Source organism: Herpailurus yagouaroundi, unplaced genomic scaffold (genome assembly GCF_014898765.1).
Source record: "Herpailurus yagouaroundi ecotype Mexico unplaced genomic scaffold, PumYag 221, whole genome shotgun sequence".
Lineage (NCBI taxonomy): Eukaryota > Metazoa > Chordata > Mammalia > Carnivora > Felidae > Herpailurus > Herpailurus yagouaroundi.
The window spans coordinates 16,052,585-16,071,646 of record NW_024412452.1 but is presented as its reverse complement, the minus strand read 5'-3'; the positions used below and the strand labels follow the sequence as shown (position 1 = coordinate 16,071,646).

The following is a 19,062-nucleotide window of genomic DNA, read 5'->3' as shown; positions in this document are numbered from 1 at the left end:
AGTCAGACGCTTAACTGAGCCACCCAGGCACCCGCCACATACTTGTTAAGTCGCAAGCTATTACATATGAGGTACCGTGCCTGGCATTTTCATGCTTAATCATGGCAAGATCACAGAACTGAAGGAAAGACCAATTTTTTCCCTTCCTCTTGGACTCAGTTTCCTTACTCCTGTAGCAATTGGCCTAGCAGGTGCTCAATAAACAGTTTGGGAAAAAACTCTTTTTTTGCCTTAAAATAGAGCATGCTAGATGGACAAAAATGAATGTTCTTTCTATGGGATCAGGGCCTTCTGTCTTACAAGATCTACTTCCTGTCACATTTTCTATAGCACATACTTATGAGTCTCAAGTGAAAAACAAGTAGTTAGCCTTTGGAAATCCTACGGGTAATATGCAACCTTCCTGACATTTAAATTGTTTTTAAATGCGTTTGGTGAGACACAAATATACTATTCCAAATTCAAGCCCAAACCCAAAGGTTTTCTTTCCTGTTTCCCATTTTCCGGGGACTTCCAAGAATAGCCATTTCTTAGTTCAGTTGTGAAATACAATCCTGTTATCACCATCCAGGGATGTTGAATCATGACTAAGGGGAACTAGAAAATATACAATTTGTTCTTATGGCTTCCACTACGATTTTATAATGTTTATTTAATTATTTATATATTAATTTATTTACTAACTAATAATCACCCTGGAAACATGACTAGATCATAAAATATTCTAACAGCACAGATCAAAGAGGAATGCTAGTCTTCAGTAGACTGTCTTCCCATTCGCCTTTCTTCAGTCTTCTGCTTTCATAAAAGAGGTGATGTCATAATTTATGATGTTAAGCTGACTGGTGAAATGTCATTACACAAGCAATGTTTTAATTGATGATGTTAGGCTGGTTAGCAGGAAAGTGTCAAATGTCACTTTTGTGACATAAACTGGCAGTTATGATTATATAATATCAATTATTCTTTGGAAAACTGCATTAGATCAGTTAGAGCTGAGCCGATTTAGTTTGTGCAAGTTCATTTTTTTTTCTAGCTGTTCATCTAGTTCTAATTATTAGGAGTAAAGTACACTTTGGATGTAGTTTAGACTTTCCTAATGTCATCCCTGGAAGTATAATAGGTGTATTATATGCCCCTTGTGTTGCACAAAGGGGTGTATGGAAAATCTGTAGTGACCTTCCAGAAAGAAGGCTGTACTGTGAATCTTCCTCCTCCTTAACTGAAACTCTTGAAGTTATTTTAATTGTTAGTTGAGATTTAACTGAAATTTGACATTGTGAAGGAATAAACTTCAAAGACTCTTAGCTTATTTTGGTTTTCTATCAATATTAGCTGCAAAGTTAATTTAAATTTAACCCCATCAAAGGCATCAAAATTGGCAAAGATGAAGTCAAGCTTTCGCTTTTTGCAGATGACATGATATTATACATGGAAAATCCGATAGACTCCACCAAAAGTCTGCTAGAACTGATACATGAATTCAGCAAAGTTGCAGGATACAAAATCAATGTACAGAAATCAGTTGCATTCTTATACACTAACAATGAAGCAACAGAAAGACAAATAAAGAAACTGATCCCATTCACAATTGCACCAAGAAGCATAAAATACCTAGGAATAAATCTAACCAAAGATGTAAAGGATCTGTATGCTGAAAACTATAGAAAGCTTATGAAGGTAATTGAAGAAGATTTAAAGAAATGGAAAGACATTCCCTGCTCATGGATTGGAAGAATAAATATTGTCAAAATGTCAATACTACCCAAAGCTATCTACACATTCGATGCAATCCCAATCAAAATTGCACCAGCATTCTTCTTGAAACTAGAACAAGCAATCCTAAAATTCATATGGAACCACAAAAGGCCCCGAATAGCCAAAGTAGTTTTGAAGAAGAAGACCAAAGCAGGAGGCATCACAATCCCAGACTTTAGCCTCTACTACAAAGCTGTCATCATCAAGACAGCATGGTATTGGCACAAAAACAGACACATAGACCAATGGAATAGAATAGAAACTCCAGAACTAGACCCACAAACGTATGGCCAACTCATCTTTGACAAAGCAGGAAAGAACATCCAATGGAAAAAAGACAGTCTCTTTAACAAATGGTGCTGGGAGAACTGGACAGCAACATGCAGAAGGTTGAAACTAGACCACTTTCTCACACCATTCACAAAAATAAACTCAAAATGGATCAAGGACCTGAATGTGAGACAGGAAACCATCAAAACCCTAGAGGAGAAAGCAGGAAAAGACCTCTCTGACCTCAGCCGTAGCAATCTCTTACTCGACACATCCCCAAAGGCAAGGGAATTAAAAGCAAACGTGAATTACTGGGACCTTATGAAGATAAAAAGCTTCTGCACAGCAAAGGAAACAACCAACAAAACTAAAAGGCAACCAACGGAATGGGAAAAGATATTTGCAAATGACATATCGGACAAAGGGCTAGTCTCCAAAATCTATAAAGAGCTCACCAAACTCCACACCCGAAAAGCAAATAACCCAGTGAAGAAATGGGCAGAAAACATGAATAGACACTTCTCTAAAGAAGACATCCGGATGGCCAACAGGCACATGAAAAGATGTTCAGCGTCGCTCCTTATCAGGGAAATACAAATCAAAACCACACTCAGGTATCACCTCACGCCAGTCAGAGTGGCCAAAATGAACAAATCAGGAGACTCTAGATGCTGGAGAGGATGTGGAGAAACGGGAACCCTCTTGCACTGTTGGTGGGAATGCAAATTGGTGCAGCCACTCTGGAAAGCAGTGTGGAGGTTCCTCAGAAAATTAAAAATAGACCTACCCTATGACCCAGCAATAGCACTGCTAGGAATTTATCCAAGGGACACAGGAGTACTGATGCATAGGGGCACTTGTACCCCAATGTTCATAGCAGCACTCTCAACAATAGCCAAAATATGGAAAGAGCCTAAATGTCCATCAACTGATGAATGGATAAAGAAATTGTGGTTTATATACACTATGGAATACTACGTGGCAATGAGAAAAAATGAAATATGGCCTTTTGTAGCAACGTGGATGGAACTGGAGAGTGTGATGCTAAGTGAAATAAGCCATACAGAGAAAGACAGATACCATATGGTTTCACTCTTATGTGGATCCTGAGAAACTTAACAGGAACCCATGGGGGAGGGGAAGGAAAAAAAAAAAAGAGGTTAGAGTGGGAGAGAGCCAAAGCATAAGAGACTGTTAAAAACTGAGAACAAACTGAGGGTTGATGGGGGGTGGGAGGGAGGAGAGGGTGGGTGATGGGTATTGAGGAGGGCACCTTTTGGGATGAGCACTGGGTGTTGTATGGAAACCAATTTGACAATAAATTTCATATATAAATAAAAAAAAATTTAACCCCAAACTTCTAAGCATACTTGCCTCTCTCCTTTTCTTTCTAAATTAAGCTAAGAAGAAGAAACAAAGGAGAACCATTTTCTTATATTCTTTGTCCTTTACTATAGACATCATTTTGAAGCTGTGATAAGTTAACTAGAAGGATATGGGAATTCAAAACTCAAAAAATCTAATGATAAACAACAAGCCCAATGATAAAAATCTTAATGAGACATACCATGATAGCAACAGCTACCAATTATTGTAATTGGTATAGCCAGGCGCTGTGCTAATCCTTTACATGCATTGCCTTATGTACTCTTCGTAACAAATGTGTGAACTAGATATGATTAATATCATTTTGCATGTGAGAAAAGTGAGGTTTACAAATATTTTGGCATAAAATAAACAATTTGTAAATGTTAAGTGTTTCCAGGAGTAGTGGAGTAACTTGACATCGGGCATACATGGGAAACACACCCATGGAGGAAGTCATCCTCTGCAGTCTCTGCAAGGCGAGGCCCAGGAGCTGAGCCCCAGCGGGAGGGCTGGATGCAAACAGAATGAAAGTGGAGGGAAGGTGGTGAAGCTGGGGCAGAGTGACTGTAAATGTGTGTGCATGTGTGTGTCTATGCATGTGCGTATTGCAGGTATGTGCATCCGTGCATGTGTGCATGTATCCACAGGTGTTTGTGTGTGAATGTACACACCTGTGTCTGTGTGTGTCCGTGGGCTTCTGTGTGTACACGCATTCATGTGCTGTGTGTGTGTGCACATGCACCTATGTATGCACTTATGTTCAGAGGGTGGGAGCTAGTGGAGGGAGAAAGCATAGAATAGCATTAAGATAGGAACAATATTAGGCAGCTGTAACACAGATGCAGTGCAGTCTGGGCAACTGATATAAATTCAAAAGCAGGGCATCTCACTAGAGCAAAGCCCAGGAGGTGCCATACCGAGCCAGGCATTATCCTTCTGACTGCTGGATTGTGGGTTGTCTAGTGGTGTAGACTTCTAGGGGAGGGCCCACAGTGTCCAGGGCAGGAGGTAGACCTTCAGATGGTAGCACATACTTCCCAGGTGGTACAGCTATATTTCAGTAATTGAACAGCAGATGCCATCTGATCTTTACAGAGCTGAGCATCTATGAAGGACATGGACTCATAGCTTGCTGGCCTTTCCCCATTCCTGCCTTATCTCCCATTCCCAACTCTCTTCCCACTTCTCCAAACTGAGCTGCCTTCTTCCTACTGCTGTTCAGGGACTCCCTCCAAGACACTGAGCTGACAGCTCTTCAACCACTTCCATTTTCCAGGCCTGTTTTCCTTCTTACAGGTATGATTTTGGTGAAAACTAGGGGAAAAACATCCAAACCTGGAGCTGAGTCAGTGGGAATCACAGAGGAATGTGAAGTCCTAAGCAATATCAGACATTCTAGAGCTTGGGTGAAGGGTTCTCATATTCCCTCTCAGGCTCCATCAAACCACACCAAAAGAAGAAATTAATCAGTAAATATGCCCCACATGAAAAAATATCACATTCTTGTTCTTGGCAACAATTTAAATCTTCCTAAGTCTTCACGGCAAGTTATTACATTTGCTCCATCCAAGTTTCTTCCTCTTTGTTCTTTTCTCCATTTCTACCTTGCTTTCACCTTGGTTTAGGAGCAAAACCAAACGATTTCATTTGGAAAGTGAGTTAAAAACAGAACGGATCCCTGGGACTCTGGTATTTTCCCTGTGGCTGTAACTCAAAGGAGAGGGATGGCAGGTCATAGGTGAGGGCTGGAGCAGGCGGGACAAATAGTAGCAAATGTTGTTCAGTGCTTTGTGGATTTGTAAAGCACTTTTATGTAGAAACATATTGTTTCTTCAAGCGACTTTGTAAGATCATGATTATTAGCATCTCCTCTGGCAGAAAAAGAATAATGCTCAAAGTAGTTTAGCAAAACAGCTAGTAGGTTTCTGAATACTTGTCCCATGATCTTTCCAGTGCCATGTGGGCAGTTTTAACTTCTCACTCTGGTCGTTGGAAGAAATCTTGATTACTCATGCTACCTGATTACTCAAAACTAATTAGGTTTGATCTCTCCTTGATGTAAATACTAATCATCACTTATTCACTCCCTCCCCCCCAATTATATTCATTCACCAAGTGCTGATTGAGCATCTATTATGTGCCAAATACTGACCTAGGGCCAACTGTGCCCTCTTGGAGATTATATTCTTGTTGGGCCCCTTCTAACCCTCAAATCTAAAAAAAAATTATAAATGAAATCACTTTGGCCCTCAGTATTCTAGGATTTATCTTTCACATTAGAAGCAGGTCACTGGGTCCAGCCCACAAACAAGGAGAGATTACACAAGGGCGTGAATTCCAGGAGGTGGGAGTTTAGGGGAGCCATTTTAAAAGGCATACTACCAAAGGAACATAGAAGGTACCTCAGGGTACCCAGAATATCCTTATGCTACAATGACACACTTATCAAGGCACACAGTGAAACCAACAAGCCAAACTTGTCCTTCAGAAGGTGATTTCTTGTGTCTCATAGCTTCAGTGCTACCTCTTAGTTCCACTAAGGACTAAGCACTAAGCACTTGAGTTGTTAACCCTTTGAGGGTTCATGGCTTCTCCACCAAGGTCTTCTGTCTGAAAGCCTTTTTATTAGAGAACTCTTAACCACCATTTCTGATCTTCAAAGCCATACCAACATCCTATGTCAGCCGCTGTTGCAAAAAATAGTTCTGTGTAGGCTTCAGCAAGTTTCCAGTAAATACAGCCTTGCTTCAGGCCAGTGCTATATATCTCTTGCCTCCGGCAGACATGAAGCTTCTTTTTTGGCAACACTACATTGGGTGTTTTAAGAACTCAACTGGTACCAGAAAAATGTGAATACTAGAAGTAGGAAGAATGACTTCTAGGTTGGAAGAAATGTTCACCAATGCAAATTGAAAGTCCATGGGTAAATGCTTCTTCCTTTGCCCCTTTCTTACTCCAGAACATGTTCCCACAAGACTGAACAACCAGTCACCTACAGTGATGTCCTTGTGTGGAGCTTTCTCTCCTTCCCATTTTTCACTCTGGGTCCCTGGGAACATGTTCCCAAATAAACTACTCACACATAGCCATTTTCTTAGATTTTGCTTCATGTGGAATCCAGGCTAAGACAACCTTCAAGCTTTAATGACTCAAAAAAGAACTAAATCAATAAATTACTGATGATGAAATTTGAGTGTTATTATACACAAGACACCCAGGCTGAAATAAATCTGATTAAGAAGGCATTTTATGAAATGTGTGACTTACCAGATGTTGTCCATTCTGGGCACCGGAACATTCATTCTTACAGTTAGTTTCCACATATTTCTCCATTATGGTGCTTAGTGGTTCTTTAAATTTGGGCTGTATAAAATGAAGACAACAACAATAACAAAATAAGACTGACTCTACAATGAAAATAATATGGTATTTTCTGTAAGTTTTGATATACATCTACTTATTTAGGGCAAACTTCTCAGGGTGGGTGCCAGCAACATCACCTGGTGCAGGTGAACTCAGGGGCAGGACAGTCAGAAGACATGGGGTCTTCAATTCCCTGTTCATCCTGCAGACAGTGTGCTTAGGCAGGTAGGCCACTGGATATGTTGTGAGGTTTCCCTTCCCTTGAAGGAACATCAATTCCTGCTCGTATCCCCCTTTTTACAAGGTAATTGTGAGAGCAGACTTATATGGGGATAAGTATATTGGGCTTGCTTTGTTCTAATAACCTTAGCTTAGAACCAAAAGAAGGCTATTCTGAGGAAACACAGATGCTCAGTATCTTAGATATCTTAAGAGATTTTGGTTGCTTGAGAAGTGATTTGGATGTAGTCCCTCATGTACCCAGGGAAAGTTGCAGCCTCATACCTTCCCTCAAAGAAGGAAGCCATCAGTCACAGCTGGGTCACTGTCAGACAAGCCAGAGAGAGATCTGAGGTCACTCATAGGAAAATCCTACCCATCTCTTTACAAAAATACAACACAGTGGACATAAGTGGCAATCCTTAGTTCCTCACCATTTATGATTAGTGATAATCTTTAGCCAGTGTAGCCAAGGGAATGTTCCTGAACTACTCTATGTTCTCCTTTGCTTGCTCCTGATGCACATTATTTATGCCTCTTGCTTGGGCAAAGTCTGCTCCTGGTTTCAATGGCTTTATTGTTAAGTGTTAGCCTTGCTCAGGTCCTTGGTAAGAGTAGAGTCATCAGCTAACAGTGTTTGTCAAGTGATTTTCACTGAAAGCTTTGCTTCTGACCCTTATGCTCTGTGCAATGCTGGCTGCGGCTGGGTCCAGGTTGCTGCAGCTCCCTAGTTCCCTCAGCTACCCTGCTGTGCCTGCCTTCTACATTGCAAGATTAAGGTTCTCTTCTGGACTTTTGGACGAGGCTTTGTATATATTGGAGACATGAAGGGAAAGGACATTCAAACCTATTTTTTTTTTCCCAGAAAGAATGATTTTCTGCTTCTATTTGGAATTTAAAAAAATAAGTTCCCTTTTTGCACTATGGTAAGTACTTCCTGTGAATAACACTATTAAATTTCATGCCAGTCAACATGGCATAGGAAGAGATCCAAGGTGTTACCATTTCATTGTGTTGGCTTGTAAGTTTCACTAGGTGCCATGATAAATATGCCATCACAGGGGAGGGATATTTGGGTACCTGAGAGATCCCAGTTCTTTTGGTAGGAAGACTTCTAAAATGGTTCCCAATGATCCTTGCCTCCTGATATTCACACCTTGTATATTCCATTCCCTTGGTGAAGTAAGTCTAATGATTTGATTTTAATGCAAATGAAAAGGTCATTCCCCTGCTGAGCCTTGAGATGACCCCAGACTTCAGGCTGACCCCTTGACTGAAGCCTGTGAGAGACCCTAAAGCAGAGGAACCAGCTAAGTCATCCCAGGTTCCCGACCCAGAGATAAATAAATAGTTTTGAGCTAAAGAAATAGTTTTGGAGTAATTCATAACACAGTAATAGATAATAAATACAGTGCCCTTCCAATTATAGGCATTAGGAGGCTGTCTCTCTTTTTGTGAGCCATTGTAACAGCATCCTCTGGTTGCAATACCCAGGAAATGTCTGTAATCTATGATCTCCTTTGAATGCAGACAGCCATTTTCCACTCCTGGATCACTAAGCAACATTCAACCTGTCAGAAACTAGGGCATACAAATTCTATTATAGCCACTATATTTAACACAGGAGCCTGGATAATAAGGTCAGAGATGTATTTTACAGCCTTAGCCTGGCATCACATCTTTTCTGGACTAAGGGTACTTTCCATAGTTCTGATTGAAAATAGCAGTTATTTTTTCTTTCCCCTGATCGGTTATCTTTACTGAAAATGTACAGTGCTGTCGCTCCTGACAAAGAAAACATGTATTAGACACCATGGGCTTGCACCTGAATACCCAAGTGATGCATTACATGAATATAATTTACATAATGAGCCAGGCAAAAAATGTGTCTTAGAGTGTACATGCTTGTCAACATTTAAAAATGTTGAAATCTTGACAGAGAGCTGCCTCTTGGAGTGGAAAAAAGAATGATACTTATTCCCCTCCCCCTTCAAACTCTATGCTGACGCCATGTCCCAAATACTACTCATGGAGTGAATTCATTGAGTTCATACCAAGAAATAACTCTGTTGTATGCTTAAATATTAATAAAACCAGCACAGTGGACTTACGAGGGTGCCTTAGGGCAGATTTCTTCTAGTTTTTCAATGAATAAAAAAGGTTAAACTCAAGGACCAAGTGGATTTTTATGGTTAAGTCACAATTTATAAGTGGGCATTAATTAACATCAGATAAAAAATGGGATTACTAAGCAATCACATATAGCCTTGTCATTAGCGGTGGGCTTATAAACCTTGCTGGAATGAATAATTAAGAAATTGTAATGAATAGCTCTGCTATAGGAAGGGCCTTGGAAAATGTAGACTGCAGTGTTTGGCGCAAGTTTTAGTAAAAAACCATTAGATCTGGATCCAGTGCATTCCCCCTAGCTATCTTCATTACATCACCAAGACTGATTAAACTCTAGCAGTTATGCTTGAATTTCAGAAGTATTTTAACTTTTTATTAGATGTGGGCTTCTCGAGCTCAGACAAAATGAGCTTAGGAATCCAGGCAGAATTTTTAGGTTTTAGGTTGTAGATAGTTTTGAATAAATTTGCTTACGGACCTGAATTGAACATACTGCTATATCAACTATGAGGTAAAATATTTTCTACTTTGCTTTTTTCCCCCCATATTTTGAGATTTAGGGCTATATCTATAGGGCATCAAAATGTGTATTCTTGATAGAAAGGAAAAACCTACCAAAATGGCTATTTGGCTGCTTAGAAACCCCGCCCAACCCATCTCCCCAAATACACATTATTTTATTAGTTCTACCTTTTAAAATACAATACATTCACTTATGCTTATCAAAAGGTAAAAAGGAGGAAACTTTTAGAGCTGATGGTTAAATTTATGGCATTGTAGATGGTGACAGTTTCACGGGTGTATACTTACCTTAGAACTCATCAACATGTATACGTCAAATGTGTTACAGCTTTTTCGTGTGCCAAAAATAATTCAGTTAATAAAAGAACAACAAAAAGGATAATAGAGTTTAAAAATAAACACAATTTGGGGCGCCTGGGTGGCGCAGTCGGTTGAGCGTCCGACTTCAGCCAGGTCACGATCTCGCAGTCCGTGAGTTCGAGCCCCGCGTCAGGCTCTGGGCTGATGGCTCGGAGCCTGGAGCCTGTTTCCGATTCTGTGTCTCCCTCTCTCTCTGCCCCTCCCCCGTTCATGCTCTGTCTCTCTCTGTCCCAAAAATAAATAAACGTTGAAAAAAAATAAAATAAAATAAAACTAAACACAATTTATTGTTCATTTTATTTTTCATTTGTGGTAGTAAATAAAGTGTTTGGAAGAATCTTTTGATGCTTCAAATACCTGCTATTACCTTGACCTAGTCATTGAGAATTAAAAGGTGTTTATATGTGCAGCACTGGGCTAGGGCTTACACCATTAGCTTTCCAGGCTGGCTCCAGTGCTTAAACAAGAAGGCAGGAGAAATGCAAGAAGAATAAAAAATTTTGACATATCGTGGCATTTATTTGCCCTATAACCTACTGACCTTGGCAAATATCCTGGGGTGGGAAAGCATAAGCCACACATTGACCTAAATGGAATCTATCAATCCTGCTCAAATGTTAGCCAGCTAGTAATTACCTTACACACTAACGATTGAAATGCCAAAAGAATCAAAAGGCCTTTCCTTTGGAATGAAAAGTGGTCACCTGTGCTTTCTGGAGGATGTGGCCATTACCAATCTCTGGTGCTATAATGCAAGTGGACAACAATGGCATTGATAAATGGGGCTTGCTCCAGCCCAGCTGGCTTCTCTCTTTACTTTCACTTCCAACCTCTTCTCACCTCAGGTCTTTCCATTTGAAGCTCCCTTTGCTTAAAATGTTCTATCCCCAGATCTTTATATAGCTGGCCTTTCATGTAAGGATCTGACCAAACACCACCCTCTGTGATTATCCATTCAAACTCTTCAATTATTTTTGGTATTGGGGTGGATGCATTTATTTGGTTTCAAATCCCAGATTCATTGCTTATTCCCTGTGCGAAGTTGTGCAACTTATTGAATCTGTCTGCATGTTTATAAGTATGGATGGATGTATTCATGTTGATCCTTAATTATTCCAAAAATGATCTAAGATCACCATGTCTATTTATATTATTCAGGTGTTTTCTTCCACTTGTAGGGCCATGATATTTCTTCTTTCAGCTCTCAATTATCCTAATTTGATTCTAGGACCAACCGAACTCTTATGTGATTTTTGTTATTGTTTCTGTTTGTTTGTTTTTCATCACATTTTATTATTAGGCCACAACGATTTAGTTCTCCTCTTCATAAGTTGATAGTGAGAATTTATGTTATTAAGCAAAGGCTATATCTCAGTAGGCTAAATGAATTGAGGATTTAAGACCAAAGTTTAGATGCTCTAGACAAATAACTATAACTGAAAATAAAAGGGGGAGGGTGTAAAAATATGTTCATATTTCCCAGACTGGAAGGGCTGTGTTGCTTTATTTTCTAAATAATTCCTCAGCATTTAATTTTATCTCAGCTCCATCATTACCTAGGAATTTATAAGAATTAGGAATATTTGAGCAAGTTCATTTTAGAATCTGATGTGCAACTACTGATAGGAATAAGTGACTTCCGGATTATTTTTCAATAGAAATGGATTTGTTGGTCAGTGGTTGGTGACATTGGCTGGTGTCATTGTTGGTGACGTTGAGAACACTAGTTTAGTTGTGTCCTGAGACATGAACCAAATAAATATGAATAACTATAAGTTCTTCTCTGTGAGTTGTTGCAACCCAAACAGGCTGCTGAAAACTTTCCATTGCCTCATGATATGACTGCCCAAACCACATTTATTGTTGATTTTGTTTTGTTTTTGATAATTTTCAATGATATTATTTAGTGCCTTTTGAAACAAGAAGGAAAAGATGGGTTGTACTAAACCCTGTCTCTGTGTAGTCTGGTTGACTCCTACAAGAGGAACTAGCTAATAATTAAATATCTGCAATGTGAAAAAAATAATTAGCTGATTAAATTTGTAATATAAGACAGGGAGGCTGTGATAATGAATCACTTAACTTAATACTCTTGAGATGTTTCCTTTGGAAGAAAAAGTTTAGTGAGAAATGAGATATAACGAATGGTTTTAAGACAGAGAAGGGGTATCTGTTAGCAGAGAAGAAATTTGAAGCACAGCTTCCACAGAGGAGGTAAAAAAAAAAAAAAAAGATGCTCTTCTACCTGACTGGTTTGGGTAATTTAATTCTGTGTGGCCTATCAGCATGTTTCATTCAGCAAGTACAATTAAAGGGTAACAGAATCAGCAGAAACGTAGTTCTGAGAAACAGTCAAAATGAGCATTTTCTCCCTCGCTCTCAAGCGTGCCCTTTCCTGTGGCCCAAAGTTATTGATTCTCTGACAATCTGTGTCCATCATGGAGGTCAGGAACTGATTCATCTGTGAAGTAGGTGCTGGACCCAATGGTCATACAGGTATTACCCTTTTCCATTGTTTAAATACTTCAGAACATTCTTGACAAATACTTCATCTTTTAAAGAATACTACTAAAGTGTATTACTAAATTTTGGGAGTAGAGGAAGATAAACTCAAATCCATTCAAATAATGAACTGCATGCTTATGGGTCTGTGATGGGGACTATGGGGGTGGTAGAGAAGTATAAGGAACATACTGAAAGCTCAATTGTTTCACTTTTAATTAATTTTTCTCCTGTTATTTACTTAGGCCATATATAGATAAATTTTATTCATGTACTATTTTCATGAATTTTGCAATCCACACTAAAGAACCCCTCTACTATGCTTTATGAAATTGGTTTAAGTCAAGTCAAATTTTACTTTGCTCCACTCACAAAATAATTTCCGTCAAAGCACAGGTTCAAAATGCCACTTAAATTTCTTCTACTAAACAACAGAATAAATACAAAATAACCAAAATGAAAAAAAAACTTTCATATACCACTAATTGCACACGTAAATTGGAAAGTACTGACAGAATTCTATCTTTGAAATGAAAATATTCGTCTGCTTTGGCTAGTACCCCCTTCTCTGAATTAAACAGTCCCCAAATGCACAGAATTCCAGGACCAACCAATCAAGCAACAAACTAAACAAAAACAAAAAGCCCAAACTAAACAAACAGAGCCAAGGTGTTTCTGGATAATGAAAGAAATGCAGAATTTATTTTGGGAGTTGGCTTTACCCACTACCCCCAGAAACACATTCTGATTATAATGCTCAAACTCCTTGACTTGAGAAAGATGAGGAAGGCTATATTATTTACCATGTTGTTTGTTCAATAAAGAAATTAGTAACAACATAAGGCTTTTTATCATTTGAGTTTTAAACTCACAGTGAAACAATATGGCCTACCTGGCCAGCTGCAATTTTGTCTCTACTCACTATGAATAGATATCTTTCTCCTTCACCTTTGTCCTGTCCAAGAAATCCCGATCCACTAGAATGATTCCATGGCATGGTCACCTACTGAACATGGGTATTCCATTGCATGTCATTACCCTTTATCCAGGACTGTCATTCTTAATGTGGACTGCAGATGAAAATCACTAGGATATGGGAAGCTTTTAAAATATGCCTATGCTTGAGTTCTAACCACAGAAATCCTGATTTAATCTTAATTTAAACCCAGGCAGTGGCATTTTCACACATCTCATTGAGGGTTTATTTTATGGAGCCAGGTTGTTGATTTTTCCCCCCATCATGGTAATTAAAGAACTAGGTAGCCATGTTCAAGTTCAGGTATGAGGCTTATGCACCAAAGAGACCATTTACAACCCCAAGTTCTTCCAGTCACAACCTCTCCTTCAGCATGGAGAGAGGAAGTGGAGACTGGAGGGCATTCCCTGTTAACAGGCATGGCTTCCCTGTGTTGGCAACTTTCCCTGTGAGAACTGGCTTTCCGGCAGGCACGCAATGGAATGCAATATGGACCTTGACATTAATCAGACTGTGTCCTTTCCTCTTCTCTGCAAAAGAACAGCCCAGCCATACGGTGAAGAGACAGGCTGTTTTATCTTGGCTGGATTCCTCTCTCTCTCTGTCTCTCTCTGTCTCTCTCTCTCTCTGTGTTGTTGGGGAGCACTGAGCCCTGAGTTTCAAACATTTACAATAATGTTTAGTAACAAGTAAAGAGCCCTGGTCAGATTTCTAAAGGGAAAAGCAGTAGAAGTCTAGAAGTCACCATTTTATGAATGTTTTTAGGAAATGAAGCTTTTTATTTTTCCCTAGCTATGTTGTCTCTACTGAGTTTTATGTCAGGAAATAGGAAGCTGAGGATAGCCTGTTGCTGAAATAAAGTTCAGGCTTTTTTCCCCCTCTCCCTCTTTCTGGTTTCCCTCCCTGAAACTTGGGTTCATGACAGCTTGTTGTTGGGCAGGGCATTAGCCTTTTGTAATTTATTGCTTTTAGATTAAATCTGGGGAAACTCAATATTGCAGTTGAATGATTAGAGCAATACCCCTTGGAGTAATAAATTTTCTTTGGTGCTGTGCATCTCCAGATCATGTTTCCCTTCTAATTACATTTACATAAATGATATTCTGTAAAATTAAATTAACATTCAAACGGTTACACTGGCAGGGAGAGACAAAAATTAGTCACCAAGTTGCATCTCTTAAAAAAAACTCTAGTTCTTTTCATAATATGAATCACTACCCTCTCTCAAGTGTCAGCAATCAACAAAACCTAGGTTCCAGAACAGCACAGGGGTGTTTGTCACCAGCTAATGGAGATGTTTTGTTTCTTTCTTGGAGATTTAGACCGCAAAGCCTCATTAGACAGTGACTAGAGTGACTTTTCAAACTTGGCCACTAATGAATTGCTAATTTTCCTTTGAGCTTCTTGCCTTGAAATTTTGCAGTGATCCCGAGGAACGTCCAAATTGAATATGCACACAGAACTTTATTCTGGTCTGTATCTTCCTTACCACCCACTCTTCTTCTTCAGTGAGTCTTGGTTTTCTAGTCTAGGAGTTAACAGAAAGCCAGTGACTGGTGACATCCAGGACCTCCCCACCTTTCTGTGATCTCTTATACCAATTCAGTAGGTTTCCATTTTTATGAGTTTGGGTCTCTTTAGAAGTTGCACTATTTGGAGGGTTTGAATCAGTATCATCAGAAAATCTGTGGCTTCCTTGTTTGGCTAAGAATGTTACCTCAACTATGTTTGTGTGTATGATGTCAGAACAACGTCAGTAACCATTTCCATCATATCTTTTGGTAAAACCAATTCCATGTGTGAGCATGAGGATTTGATGCAAAATACGATCTCCTTTATGTAATAAAAAATACACGTGCCCTAAGGGAGGATGTTTAACCAAAACATTACGAGTGGTATCCCTGAGCATGTGTGATTTTTTTCCCGTTTATTATTGTTTTTATTGTTTGAATCATATACAGTCAACATGTATCATTTTTATATAAAATAGTAAGCTGTTGCAAAGCTTACTATCTTTTCATATGAAGTATCTTTTCATATCCCAGTTCAGGTGAAGAGATAGTTAAGTGGAATGCTAGCAGCCTATGCCTCCACTGTTTCTATTCTTCCTGTTAAGCACCAGAACCTATGATTCCACATTACCTGGGTTTAGCAAACCTTGGACACAATCATACCCATGGGTCATAATTACATATATTGCAATGTCTGATAAAATGTGGTTGTGAGGAGTCCACTTTCAAAATAACATTTCTGGAACCATGCTTATCACAGAAGATGATGACAGTATAAGAAGAAAGCCAGTACCTCTTTTCAAAGAAGCCTGTGGTCGCACATCCTTTCCTGGACACATCTATAATTGTTTTCCACCCCGCCTGACCTGACTTCTATTCTCATTCTTGGGCTTGCATTTACTTGCACTTCAATTATTCATTTAATGTTTATGTACTGAGCACCTACGACATGCCAAAGTACTGCGATTGTCACTGGAGATAAAATGGGAAGAAAAAGCAGATGTGACTCTTGTTCTCATAGAGATTATAGTCTGCAGAGAAAGACAGATGGTAACTAAATAATCATATTGATAAATGTTTAATTATGAACTGAGATTAGTGTGCTAAAGAAGAAATACAGTCCTGGGAGAACATGAATTCAAAGAATCCACCCTTGATGGAAGATGAGGAGTGAAGACAGAGGTTGGGGAAGCATTTCTAGGGAAGGGAGACTTGAGCTAAAATGTCAGAGATGGGTCTAGGTGAAGACATGGAAAGTGGCCACAGGAGGGAGGAGGTGACCATACCAGGCTGAGATGACAGCATGAGCCAGTGCCTTGCAGGAAGAGGGAGTATGATGTACTTGATACATTGTGGCTGGATTACAGGAAGCTGGGGAAGAAAAATGAGTGAAGAGATTAGTGAGGCAGGTTAAGTTAGATAAAGCAAGACTCTTGAGGTCATGCTGATAATTTTGGTTTTATTCTCAGAGTAATGGCAAACAGCAGAAATGTTAGAACCAGGGGAGTGACATTGCAAAGGTCTCTCTGAGAGCAGTATAGGAAATGGACTGTGGAAGAACAGTCAGAATGGCTGTGGGGGACCCATTAGTTCAGTCTTCACAGACCAGAGGGGTGACCACAAGATGGAAAAAGGGGATGGAATCAAAGATGACTCTGAGGTAAATTTACATAATTTGGTGACAGTTTGGCCATAGGGGAAGAGGAGAAGGCAGTGACAAGAATGCCTGTTGGGTTTCTCACTCTACAGCTCGATAGCAGTGGATGACGGAACAAGTAGAGAACATAGAGAGCAGGTTTAGAAGGATGGATGATGGCTCTAGCCTTGGGAATACTGAAATATATACTCAGGGGGAGGGGTTGGACAGGCAGATCTATAAAGCTATATCCTCGAAAGGAAGTCAAGGTAGGTTATGTACAGAAGGTAACTGAAGCCATGAGCAAGTGCAGGGCGCTGTGAGGGGGTGTTAGAATGACTTTGACTGACACGTCTGAGTTTCTCTCAAGTGCAGTACTCTCTCACCTTCCCCAGTCCTAACTGGTGGTCTGGTTCTGCAGTTTTCCTCCCACTTTCCATGGGTTACGTTATAGGAAAACTCCACATACTACTTTGACCCTGCTCTTGATAATGACTTGCTAGGTTTTGACTCTACCTCATCAGGTCCCTCTTCAGGGTCAGCTTCCACAATCCCATTGTCTTAGATCTTGGGGAGAGCTATGAAGCCATTAAAAATGATTCTGAACTTGAAACCTGGGTCTTAGTTCTTCCATCTAGGCTGAGAGAGAGAGAGAGAGAGAGAGAGAGAGAAAAGTCTCCCCCCTAATTGATTCACTCATCATTTCTGTTTGTGTCGAGAGCTCATTTACAGTATACCCAAACGCATGTACTAATGAACCATGTCCTAATGGAGTTCTGCTACACAATGCAAGTGCCTATAATTCATTTTATACTTCTTCTGTACCACTCACATTATATCATGAGTTTTAGTTCTTTGCATACCTGTTTTGTCTCCCTATAAGAATTCAAACACCTTGAAGACAGGATTCTTGATTTATGCAGTTTTATACCTTGAGTAACACCCACTATTGTGCCTCTCAGATGAGTATACATCAGCATGTACTCACTGAATAGGTGTTGAATGACCAGAGGCTGTGGTCTACTGCAAAAAAGCAGTTGCAAGTATTCGGGTATGAGGTAATGAGAAATTAGGACAGGAAATAATGACCATATCAGGCACAAAAGTAATGCCCAGTAAATATTTGTTGATTGCTTGAATTTTAGGAAGCATTGACAGGTAAAGAGAGAAAATATCAAAGTGAAGGATGGAATTAAAGTTACAGTTCATCAACATGCCATGTTCTTTTATGCCCTGCCTCTTTCTTACGTTGTTCTCTTGCCTGCGATTCTATTTTATGCTCCTTCTCCATTCTGCAAAATTTGGCCTAATGGTCATTTGCCTGTGAAGCCTTTTCCCCATTGGTTAGTCAGAGAAGGATGAAGGCATCCTTCTTCATGATCTCCCAGATTGCACAGACAGATCTATTATATTATATTTATGCATATACCTGTCAGCTGTCCACCATTAAACAAGTTTCTCATGGGAATGCACAGAGTCACCTTCCAGCACAGAAGAGGCACATAACAGGTTGGATGAGTGGAGACACAGAGACATAGATAGGGCTCCACACTCAGAGTTGAACATAATTTCAAGAATACTTATAATACCACCCTACCTTTAAAATACATAAATATGACTTATTATATGCCTGAAATCCCCGTTTAAAGGAAAAACAACTATCTTATTCTAGAATTAAAATTCAGGTTAATGACCTTATTCTAGAATTGAAGTTCAGGCTAGCTCCAGCTACAACTGAAGTATGAACTAGGAAATGTGAACTCTATCTTTCTTCTATATTTAAAATCCTTATGGCTTTAGACAAATCATTTAAACAATGGTTTAGTGTTATTTTCTGTAAAATAGGCATAATAATCTATCAAACTAGGCAATATACATGAAAGCACGTTATCTACCATGACCGTATAAGTACAACAGAGTGTAACATCAGTATTAGTTGCTGCTTATGGGAGAAAAGTCAATGGTGGTGGCCTTAAATCTGTCATTTAATCCATAAATGATTAAGAGTGCATAATATGTGTCCAGGTTTGTGGTAGGCACTTTAGAAAGGAGGGGAAGTTTTAGGAGACACGGTTTGTATTTCCAAACTGGTTGCAATATGGGTCAGGAGACAAGACTAAAGCAAATCAACTAAAGCAAAATATGTGCTTATACAGAATTATATGCAATCAGACTATTTGTGCCATTGCAGCCTTCAGAAAGAAAAGGATGGGGGAGTATCCACTTATTTTTATTTCAGGAGAGGCCTCCCTTCCTTTGACCTTCATAAACACCTCTGGGTTCTCTGTAATCCCATCCGTGAAAGCTTGCATCAGGATCTACTAATCAGTACCTCCCTTTTTAGCCATTAAGCCCCCTTTTCAGCGCAACTCAACTCTGAGTACTCCATGCAGCTGAAACTTTTGGCTCAGCCTCTCCAATCGCCACCTGCAGGCTGCAGAGGACCA

At 39.5% G+C, this 19,062-nt stretch overlaps 1 long non-coding RNA gene across 5 annotated transcripts in view; it reads right to left on the bottom strand.

The window, feature by feature from the left end:
• Positions 1-19,062, bottom strand: part of LOC121019088 (uncharacterized) — a 525,799-nt gene that overhangs the window by 116,512 nt on the left and 390,225 nt on the right. For all 5 annotated transcript variants that reach the window (XR_005785440.1, XR_005785442.1, XR_005785443.1 and 2 more), the window contains exon 5: positions 6,664-6,759. This is a non-coding gene — a long non-coding RNA (uncharacterized LOC121019088). The remainder of the gene's footprint in view (positions 1-6,663; positions 6,760-19,062) is intronic.